This window comes from Schistocerca cancellata, chromosome 4 (genome assembly GCF_023864275.1).
Source record: "Schistocerca cancellata isolate TAMUIC-IGC-003103 chromosome 4, iqSchCanc2.1, whole genome shotgun sequence".
Lineage (NCBI taxonomy): Eukaryota > Metazoa > Arthropoda > Insecta > Orthoptera > Acrididae > Schistocerca > Schistocerca cancellata.
In genome coordinates this window covers 457,137,132-457,146,793 of record NC_064629.1, presented here as the reverse complement: position 1 = coordinate 457,146,793, position 9,662 = coordinate 457,137,132, and the positions used below count along the sequence as shown (strand labels likewise).

The following is a 9,662-nucleotide window of genomic DNA, read 5'->3' as shown; positions in this document are numbered from 1 at the left end:
CGGAAGTGATGGGCGACATGCAATATACAGGGTGTCCCAGCTATCTTGTCCACCCAAAATATCTCTGGAAAAATAACAGCTATTGGAAAACGACTTTCACCAGTATCAATGTAGGGCTGGGGCCCATGAATGTACATATTTGGAAACATTGTAAAACGAAAGCATATGTGTTTTTTAACACAAACTTATGTTTTTTTAAATGGACCTCCTACATTTTTTCTTCAGCAATCCATAGCATGACAAAGCTAATACACAATGGCGTTGATTGCATCGCAATATTCCCATTACATACCGAGATATTGAGACGCGAAGTTGAAGCTTGAAACACCCGACATGCGCTGCTAGCGCACGTCCTGAGGCTCAGGCGTGAACCCCATGCTGCCAGTAATCGCAATGTGATTGACATGCGTAATCACACTTCCATACTTATCAATACTTCCGAAACGAATGATACGGTCTGCTGCCATCAACTCTCATGAGCACATAATGGTTTCCCTCTTGCACGTTTTACGTATCTACGTACACAATATGAGCCAGTACCGATCGGTGTACACCCGTCAGGTTGTCTTATTTATCCTGCACTCCCAAAATAAGGTTTATCTAATGCGTTATATGACCCATTGTGCCTGTCGCGCAGGGCCTGGCTCTACCTAGTCAAGTGTCCAACGTAGTTCCCACTACTGCCACAGTTACCACTTCACCTTGTTTATGATTTGCGATGTCAATCACATCGCGATTTCGGGCTGCATGGGGTTCACGCCTGAGCCTCAGGACGTGCGCTAGCAGCGCATGGCGGGTGTTTCAAGCGTCAACTTCGCGTCTCAATATCTCGGTATGTAATGGGAATATTGCGATGCAATCAACGCCATTGTGTATGTGCTTTGTGATGCTATCGATTGCTGAAGAAAAAATATAGGAGGTCCATTTCAAAAAACATAAGTTTGTGTTAAAAACACATATGCTTTCGTTTTAGAATGTTTCCAAATATGTACATTCATGGGCCCCAGCCCTACATTGATACCGGTGAAAGTCGTTTTCCAATAGCTGTTATTGTTCCAGAGATATTTTGGGTGGACAAGATAGCTAGGACACCCTGTAATTCAGAGTCCTGTGATATATGTACGTTCCTGTGAGTTGGCACACGTCGCTAATACTGCTATGCGAATCCTGTCCACTAATGTCCACGATACTGATCACTACTGTCCGGCCGAGGCTGGCAGGAGTGGCGCTTATATTCACTTCTTACAGCTGTCGCTCCTATCTTGGCGCGGTCCTAATCAGCACACCAGTGGCCGACGTCGTTTCATTGCCTTCTCTGGTTTTGCGTTCTTCTTCTTCATTCCGGCGCTTGTGGTCACGCCAGAACACTATCGACAAGGGATTTCAAATTGATTCCTTATTTCTAGATTTCCAGAAAGTTATTGACAGCGTACCTCACAAGCGGCTTGCATGCTTATGGAATGTCGTCTGAGTTATGAGAATGAATTCGTGATTTCCTGTTACAGAGGTCACAGTTCGTATAACGAATAAAACAGAAGTGATTTCTGGTGTTCCCCAAGATAGTGTTATAGCCCTCCTGCTGTTCCGTATCTATATAAACGGTTTAGTAGGCAATTCTGAGAGGCTGTCTTAAGTTGTTTGCAGATGATGCTGTCGTTGATCGCCTAGTACAGTAATCAGAAGATAAAAACAAATGGCAGAATGACTTAGAAAAAATACCTGTATGATGCGAAAATTGGCAACTGGCCCTAAAAAATGAAAAGTGTGAAGTGACCCACATGAGTGCTAAAGGAAATCCGTTAAACGTTGGTTACATGATAAATTAATCAAATCTATAGGCCGTAAAAACTACTAAATACCTGGTAATTATAATAACGAACAACTGAAATTGGAAATAACACACAGAAAATGTTGTCGGGAGACCAAATACTGCGTTTTATTGGTAGGACACCTAAAAGATGTAACAGATATACTAAAGAGACCGCCTGCATTACGCTTGTCCGTCCTCTTTTCTAGTACTGCTGCTCACTGTGCGAACCTTAACAGATACGATTAACGGAATACATCAGGAAAGTTCAAAGGAAGACAGCTCATTTTGCATTATCGAGAAATAGAGGAGAAAGTGTCACGGTCGTAATACAGTATTTGGGGTGGAAATAATTAAAACAATTGCTTTTATCCTTGCGGCGGGATCTTTTCACGAATTTTCTATCTCCAACTTTCTCCTCGGAATGCCAAAATAGTTTGTAGACATCGACCTACGTAGGGAGAAACGATCATCATAATAAAATAATGGAAATCAGAGCTCATATGTAAAGATATAGGTGTTCGTTTTCTCCACGCACTGTTCGAACGTGGAGTAATGGAGAATTATTGTGAAGGTGGTTCGATAATCCCTCTGCCAGCTACATAAGTGCCTTTTGCTGGATAACTATGTAGACGTATATGTAGCCACTTCATTTGTTACTCGTCGGGGTCAAGGATTTTCTCTGCCTCGTGATGACTGGGTGTTGTGTGATGCCCTTAGGTTAGTTAGGTTTAAGTAGTTCTAAGTTCTAGGGGACTGACGACCATAGATATAAAGTCCCATAGTGCTCAGAGCCATTTGAACCATTTTTTCATTTGTTTCTTCTCTGCATCTGACAGTCTTCCTGCACACATGACACAAAATTTACTATGTGATGTTTTATTCATGGTCGTAACTGCACCGCGAAGGTGACTACGCCTGTCACTATAGACTCACTATTTTGCATCCACACCTGATCTGCTGCCCAGTGGGAAAAAAAGAAAAAAAATAATGGTTTGCTCTTGCCACATGCATTTGGAGGTACTAACCAAACTAAAAACGTACTATTCTTAATTGCTGTAATTGTTAGTAAGTAAATGAAGTAAATACTTACGTAGTGTTGTCCAGTGCACTGTCCCAGGTCACCAACAAAAATATCAGCGCTTATACCCCTCACACTCTATATTGCGGTTTTTAGTCGCAAGATCATAATTATGGCTAAAGCTGTTTTAGTCTGGGAATTTGAAGACGAGTAAGGTCATGTCAGGAGAGTAAGTTCTTTCCTCAACATTTAACAACTGCTACAGTATAGTCAAAGGTATACTCGTACCATTTCATTGCACTATTAAGATGTTCCAGTATACTGACAATATATCCTCTTCAGTCCCCACGCATCATATTTGATACCTCCAGGTTTTTTTTTTTCCTTGGGCACGTACGCAGCGGAATCTTTTTTGGCCTGTGGTATTATACACGATAGACACCGCGTTTGCCGCAGCTCACTTGTTCGTGCTTCTGCCAAGCGCCACTAGGTGACAGCACAGATTGGAAAAATTCGGATTCTGGAACTGCACAGCAACTCTCGGCGAAATAAAGGTATCATCATCATCATCATCATTTAAGACTGATTATGCCTTTCAGCGTTCAGTCTGGAGCATAGCCCCCCCTTATACAGTTCCTCCATGATCCCCTATTCAGTGCTAACATTGGTGCCTCTTCTGATGTTAAACCTATTACTTCAAAATCATTCTTAACCGAATCCAGGTACCTTCTCCTCGGTCTGCCCCGACTCCTCCTACCCTCTACTGCTGAATCCATGAGTCTCTTGGGTAACCTTGCTTCTCCCATGCGTGTAACATGACCCCACCATCTAAGCCTGTTCGCCCTGACTGCTACATCTGTAGAGTTCATTCCCAGTTTTTCTTTGATTTCCTCATTGTGGACACCCTCCTGCCATTGTTCCCACCTACTAGTACCTGCAATCATCCTAGCTACTTTCATATCCGTAACCTCAACCTTGTTGACAAGGTAACCTGAATCCACCCAGCTTTCGCGCCCATACAACAAAGTTGGTCGAAAGATTGAACGGTGCACAGATAACTTAGTCTTGGTACTGACTTCCTTCTTGCAGATGAGAGTAGATCGTAGCTGAGCGCTCACTGCATTAGCTTTGCTACACCTCGCTTCCAGTTCTTTCACTATGTTGCCATCCTGCGAGAATATGCATCCTAAGTACTTGAAACCGTCCACCTGTCCTAACTTTGTTCCTCCTATTTGGCACTCAATCCATCTATATTTCTTTCCCACTGACATTACTTTCGTTTTGGAGATGCTAATCGTCATACCATAGACCTTACATTTCTGATCTAGCTCTGAAATATTACTTTGCAAACTTTCAATAGAACCTGCCATCACAACTAAGTCATCCGCAAATGCAAGACTGCTTATTTTGTGTTCACATATCTTAATCTCACCCAGCCAGTCTATTGTTTTCAACATATGATCCATAATTAATATGAACAACAGTGGAGACAGGTTGCAGCCTTGTCTTACCCCTGAAACTACTCTGAACCATGAACTCAATTTACCGTCAACTGTAACTGCTGCCTGACTATCCATGTAAAGACCTTTAATTGCTTGCAAAAGTTTGCCTCCTATTCCATAATCTTGTAGAACAGACAATAACTTCCTCCTAGGAACCCGGTCATATGCCTTTTCTAGATCTATAAAGCATAGATACAATTCCCTGTTCCACTCATAACACTTCTCCATTATTTACCGTAAGCTGAAGATCTGGTCCTGACAACCTCTAAGAGGCCTAAAGCCACACTGATTTTCATCCAATTGGTCCTCAACTAATACTCGCACTTTCCTTTCAACAATACTTGAGAAGATTTTACCCACAACGCTGATTAAATAGATACCTTTGAAGTTGTTACAACCTTCTCTGTTTCCATGTTTAAAGATTGGTGTGATTACTGCTTTTGTCCAGTCTGATGGAACCTGTCCCGACTCCCAGGTCATTTCAATTATCCTGTGTAGCCATTTAAGACCTGACATTCCACTGTATTTGATGAGTTCCGACTTCATTTCATCGACCCCAGCTGCTTTATTGCGCTGCAATCTATTGACCATTTTCTCCACTTCCTCAAATGTGATCCTATTTCCATCATCATTCCTATCCCATTCTACCTCGAAATCTGAAACATTACTGATCGCATTTTCACCTACATTGAGCAACTCTTCAAAATATTCCCTCCATCTGCTCAAGGCATCCACAGGATTCACCAGCAGTTTTCCTGACCTGTCCAAAATACTTGTCATTTCCTTCTTACCTCCCTTTCGAAGACTGCTAATTACACTCCAGAATGGTTTTCCAGCAGCTCCAACCTGTTTCCAAAGTTTTCCGACGATTTCTTCTTGGATGCTGCAATTATCTGTTTGGCTTTGTTTCTTTCTTCAACATAACTTTCTCTGTTTACCTGGGTTCTGGTATGTAGCCATTTTTGATACGCCTTCTTTTTCCTTTTACAGGCTGCCTTGACTGTATCATTCCACCAAGCTGTTTGCTTCATCCTACTTTTACACACTACTGTTCCAAGACATTCTTTAGCCACTTCTAGTACTGTGTCCCTGTACCTTGTCCATTCCTTTTCCAATGACTGTAATTGACTACATTCAACTAAGTGGGACCTTTCTGAGATCGCTGTTATGTACTTGTGCCTGATTTCCTTATCCTGAAGTTCCTCCACTCTTATCCTCCTACATATGGACCTGACCTCCTGCACTTTCGGCCTCACAATCCCAATTTCACTGCAGATTAAATAATGATCAGTGTCATCAAAGAATCCCCTGAATACACGTGTGTCCCTCACAGCCTTCCTGAATTCCTGATCTGTTATTATATAGTCAATGACAGATCTGGTTCCCCTGCCTTCCCAAGTATACCGGTGAATGTTCTTATGTTTAAAAAAGGAGTTTGTGATTACTAAGCCCATACTGGCACAGAAATCCAAGAGTTGTTTCCCGTTCCTGTTGGCCTCCATATCCTCTCCAAATTTACCCATAACCTTTTCATACCCTTCTGTTCGATTTCCAATCCTGGCGTTAAAATCACCCATGAGCAGAACACTGTACTTGTCCTTTACTCTAACAACTACATCACTGAGTGCCTCATAAAAACTATCCATCTTATCTTGATCTGTCCCTTCACAATGCGAATATACTGACACAATCCTAATTTTCTTGCTAGACACTGTCAAATCTATCCACATCAGTCGTTCGTTTACATACCTTATTGCAACTACGCTGGGTTCCATTTCTTTCCTAATGTAAAGCCCTACACCCCATTGTGCTATTCCTGCTTTGACTCCTGACAGGTAGACCTTGTATTCTCCCACTTCCTCTTCTTTCTCACCCCTTACCCGAATGTCACTAACAGCTAAAACGTCCAGCCCCATCTTACTTGCAGCCTCTGCCAGCTCTACCTTCTTCCCAGAGTAGCCCCCATTGATATTAATAGCTCCCCATCTCATTACCATTTGTTTGCCAAGTCGTATCTTAGGAGTCCCTGGTTTGTCAGTTAGAGGTGGGACTCCGTCACCTCCAAAGGTCCGAGGCATTTTGCTCTGATTGTTGCCAGCATCATATTTTAAAGTACCAGGGAAGCAGGTTGCAAGCCTTACTTGCCCCGAGTCCCATTGGGTTTTACCCTTAACGGCTGAGGGACTAACCGGTGGATTTGGTAGTCTTTGCCGTATGAGCACAAAGGTGACCACGACTCAGAATATGTCCGACATGCCCAGCCTTATTCCAAAGTAACTGGTATCCCGACTGTCGGGACCACTTACTTGGCCAATCATACGTTGCCCGTGGTTCATGAACTAGGACATGACTACAGGAACCCACCCCATGAACCATGAAATAAAGGTAAAGACATAAATTTTATCAATTACATGTGCTTTTGTGCTTTATCAACTTAGGAAAGCTCTACAGACAATACTCACTCACTAGTCAACTATAAATTAACTTTATACAGGATTTATAAAAGTTAATGTTTTGGGTATCATATACTATACCGTGGGACTCAATACCGATTTAAATCACGTCAGTGGAAGTGAGGTTATATTTGTTTTCCGCTTGTTTCTCAAGCTTGACTGATGACGAGATCACTGAGATGGTCAACAGAATTGATCCAGATGAGTCTGACGTAGAGTTTGATGAGTCTGATGATGAAGATGACGCTTTGATACAAAGAAATCAAAGTGACGAAAGTTCATCAGATGAAGAAACTGTACCTCTTGCTAAAATCCGAGAGAGAAGCGAGTTTTGGAGGCATACAGATGTGTAAGAATAAGTGTGTTATTAAAGAAATTACGGTCTCTTACTAGATGGTTTACTTTAAAAAAAACTAATTTGCCTTTTTTTTTAGTTTTCAGGTGCTTAGCATTTCCAAAAACCTCCGATTCAACATTGCTGCCAGCACATCAGTAGCCACAGATGAACTCAAGGAACCATTTGAATACTTTTGCAAATACTTTCATGGTTCATTTTTTCAGGTTATGTTTCAATTCACAAGTTATCGGCATGTCAGTAAAACAGGAAAATCGCTAAATTGTACTGTAGAAGAAATGCACAAGTTTTGGGGAGTGAGTATTGTTGCAGCACTTATAGGTGTACCACGTCTAAGAATGTGGTGGGAGAGGAAAAAATAGGTAAACACTAGTTGCAGATAATGTTTGAAGAGACAGATTTTACCAACTGAGGAACAATATAAAATTAGTTGACGACAATGCTGTTAGTGAACAGGAAAATAAAACCAATGTTGGAGACTGTTAGAAAGGGATGTTTAGAAAACCATCGGTCAATGGAGATATATATCGATGAGTAGATGATTCTGTTTATGGACAAGTGAAAATGAAGGAGTATGTAAAGGGGAAACCTAACCCAGAAGATTTGAAGAATTTTGTCATGGCAAACCCTAATGGCATACTCCTTGATTTTTGAATGTAAGAAGGAAAAGGGAAAGACATTCAGTCTGAAAAAGTGCCCCCTCCAGAGAAGTTAGATATAGAAGGCAGAATAGTGTTGAAACTTAGTGATACATTGACAGAGAAGTCGTCAATTTATGTTGACAGATATTTTACTTCTGTTCTCCTCCTCGACAAGTTACTGAGAGACAGGCACATTACTGCCATTGGCACAATAATGCTGAGTTGCATCCCCAGAAGTATACGGTTTGAGGAAGATGCAACACTGAGAAAAACAAAAGGCAGCCATGATCAGGCGCTAAGGAATGACGGGAAACTAGCAATTATCAAATGGTTTGACAACCGAGCGATTTATTTGGCTTCAACAAAATCAGGTGTTGAGCCAGTTGAAAAATGCACTCGGTGGTCTAAAAAAGAGAAAAAGTAATAGAAGTTCCTCGCCCATTTGTAGTGAAGGCATACAATACTTATATGGGAGGTGCTGACCTGCTAGATAGGACGGTGGGAAAGTATGGCATGAGAGCCCAGACCCACAAATGGACCATCAGAGTGATTCATCACTTTATTGATTTTGCAATTTCTGCTGCATGGTTGGAATACAGAGAGACTGCAATGCAGAATGGTATTGCAAAGAAACATACAGTGCCATACTATCAGTTTAAGCTTGATAATGCAGAAAATTGTATATATTTTCAGCAACGGTCAAGTTTACTGGTCGAACCTGTGGAGCAAGAACTAGACTCCGAAGATGAAGATTATTTGCAAGATAGGAAAAGAGCAAGACGTCCCATCCCATTACCACTAACAGAAAATAGAAAAGCAAGCAAGCTTCATTTGCCTGAGATGATGAACCATATTCCGAAGAACAGGTCAAAATGCTGGGCAGAAGTCTGTAGAGGGCTCACTTTTGTACGAGGTGAGCAGTGCAAAGTGTTCCATTGCTTCACTGCTGACCGGAACTGTTTTAACAAATTCCACAAAAAATAAAATAAATTTAGTATAAACCACCACTCCGTCTACAGGCCACAAATGGCCCATCGGGACCATCCGATCGCCGCGCCATCCGCAGTGGAGAACGCGGATAGGCGGGGCGTGTGGTCGGGACACCGCACTTCCGGCCGTTATGATGGTATTCTTGACCGAAGCCGCTACTATTCAGTCTAGTAGCTCCTCAATTGGCATCACGAGACTGAGTGAACCCCGAAAATTGGCAACAGCACATGGTGGCCTGGATGGTGACCCATCCAAGTGATGGCCACGCCCAACAGCGCTTAACTTCGGTGATCTCACGGGAACCGGTGTATCCACTGCGACAATGCCGTTGCCTAAATTTAGTATAAGTGTTGTTAATTTACATTTGATACTTGTGATATTACCAAAAGAGGAACTATAATTTGACACATTTTGCTATGGTAATCTTGTTTAAATATTTTCAACTGTTTACATAATATAGTTAAAAATTTTGATATCTACAGAAAATGTGAACAATGCGTTCATATTTCTGACTGGATTTTTTTTGGAATAAACCAAAATGAAACTTCATAGTTATGTGTATAAATGCCCTCCTTGAGTCCCAACGTATCATATGTTATACTATCTATAAAAAATTGACAATGGTTAAAATTTTTTTTTTTGGAGGGTCATTCATTGTTAACTAGCATTAATAGATTGCAAGTAACACAAATGTAGCTCACTTGTAATTCTAATATGTGCTCGGGACTGAAGAGGATATGTATTTACACAGCTGTCAGCATCATAACAGAGGGCATACAGTATATGACGGACTCAGTTCGTTTCTTCATTGAATGGTTCAGAACAAGGCTACAGAAATTTTACACGAATCTTCTGCGTTCATGTTTACAGAATATCGACAATCTGCTTAGTGT

The 9,662-nt window shown here is 41.5% G+C and overlaps 1 pseudogene; it reads right to left on the bottom strand.

Moving 5' to 3' along the window:
* Positions 1-8,984: 8,984 nt before the first annotated feature.
* On the bottom strand, positions 8,985-9,102 carry LOC126185928 (5S ribosomal RNA; annotated as a pseudogene).
* Positions 9,103-9,662: the final 560 nt, after the last annotated feature.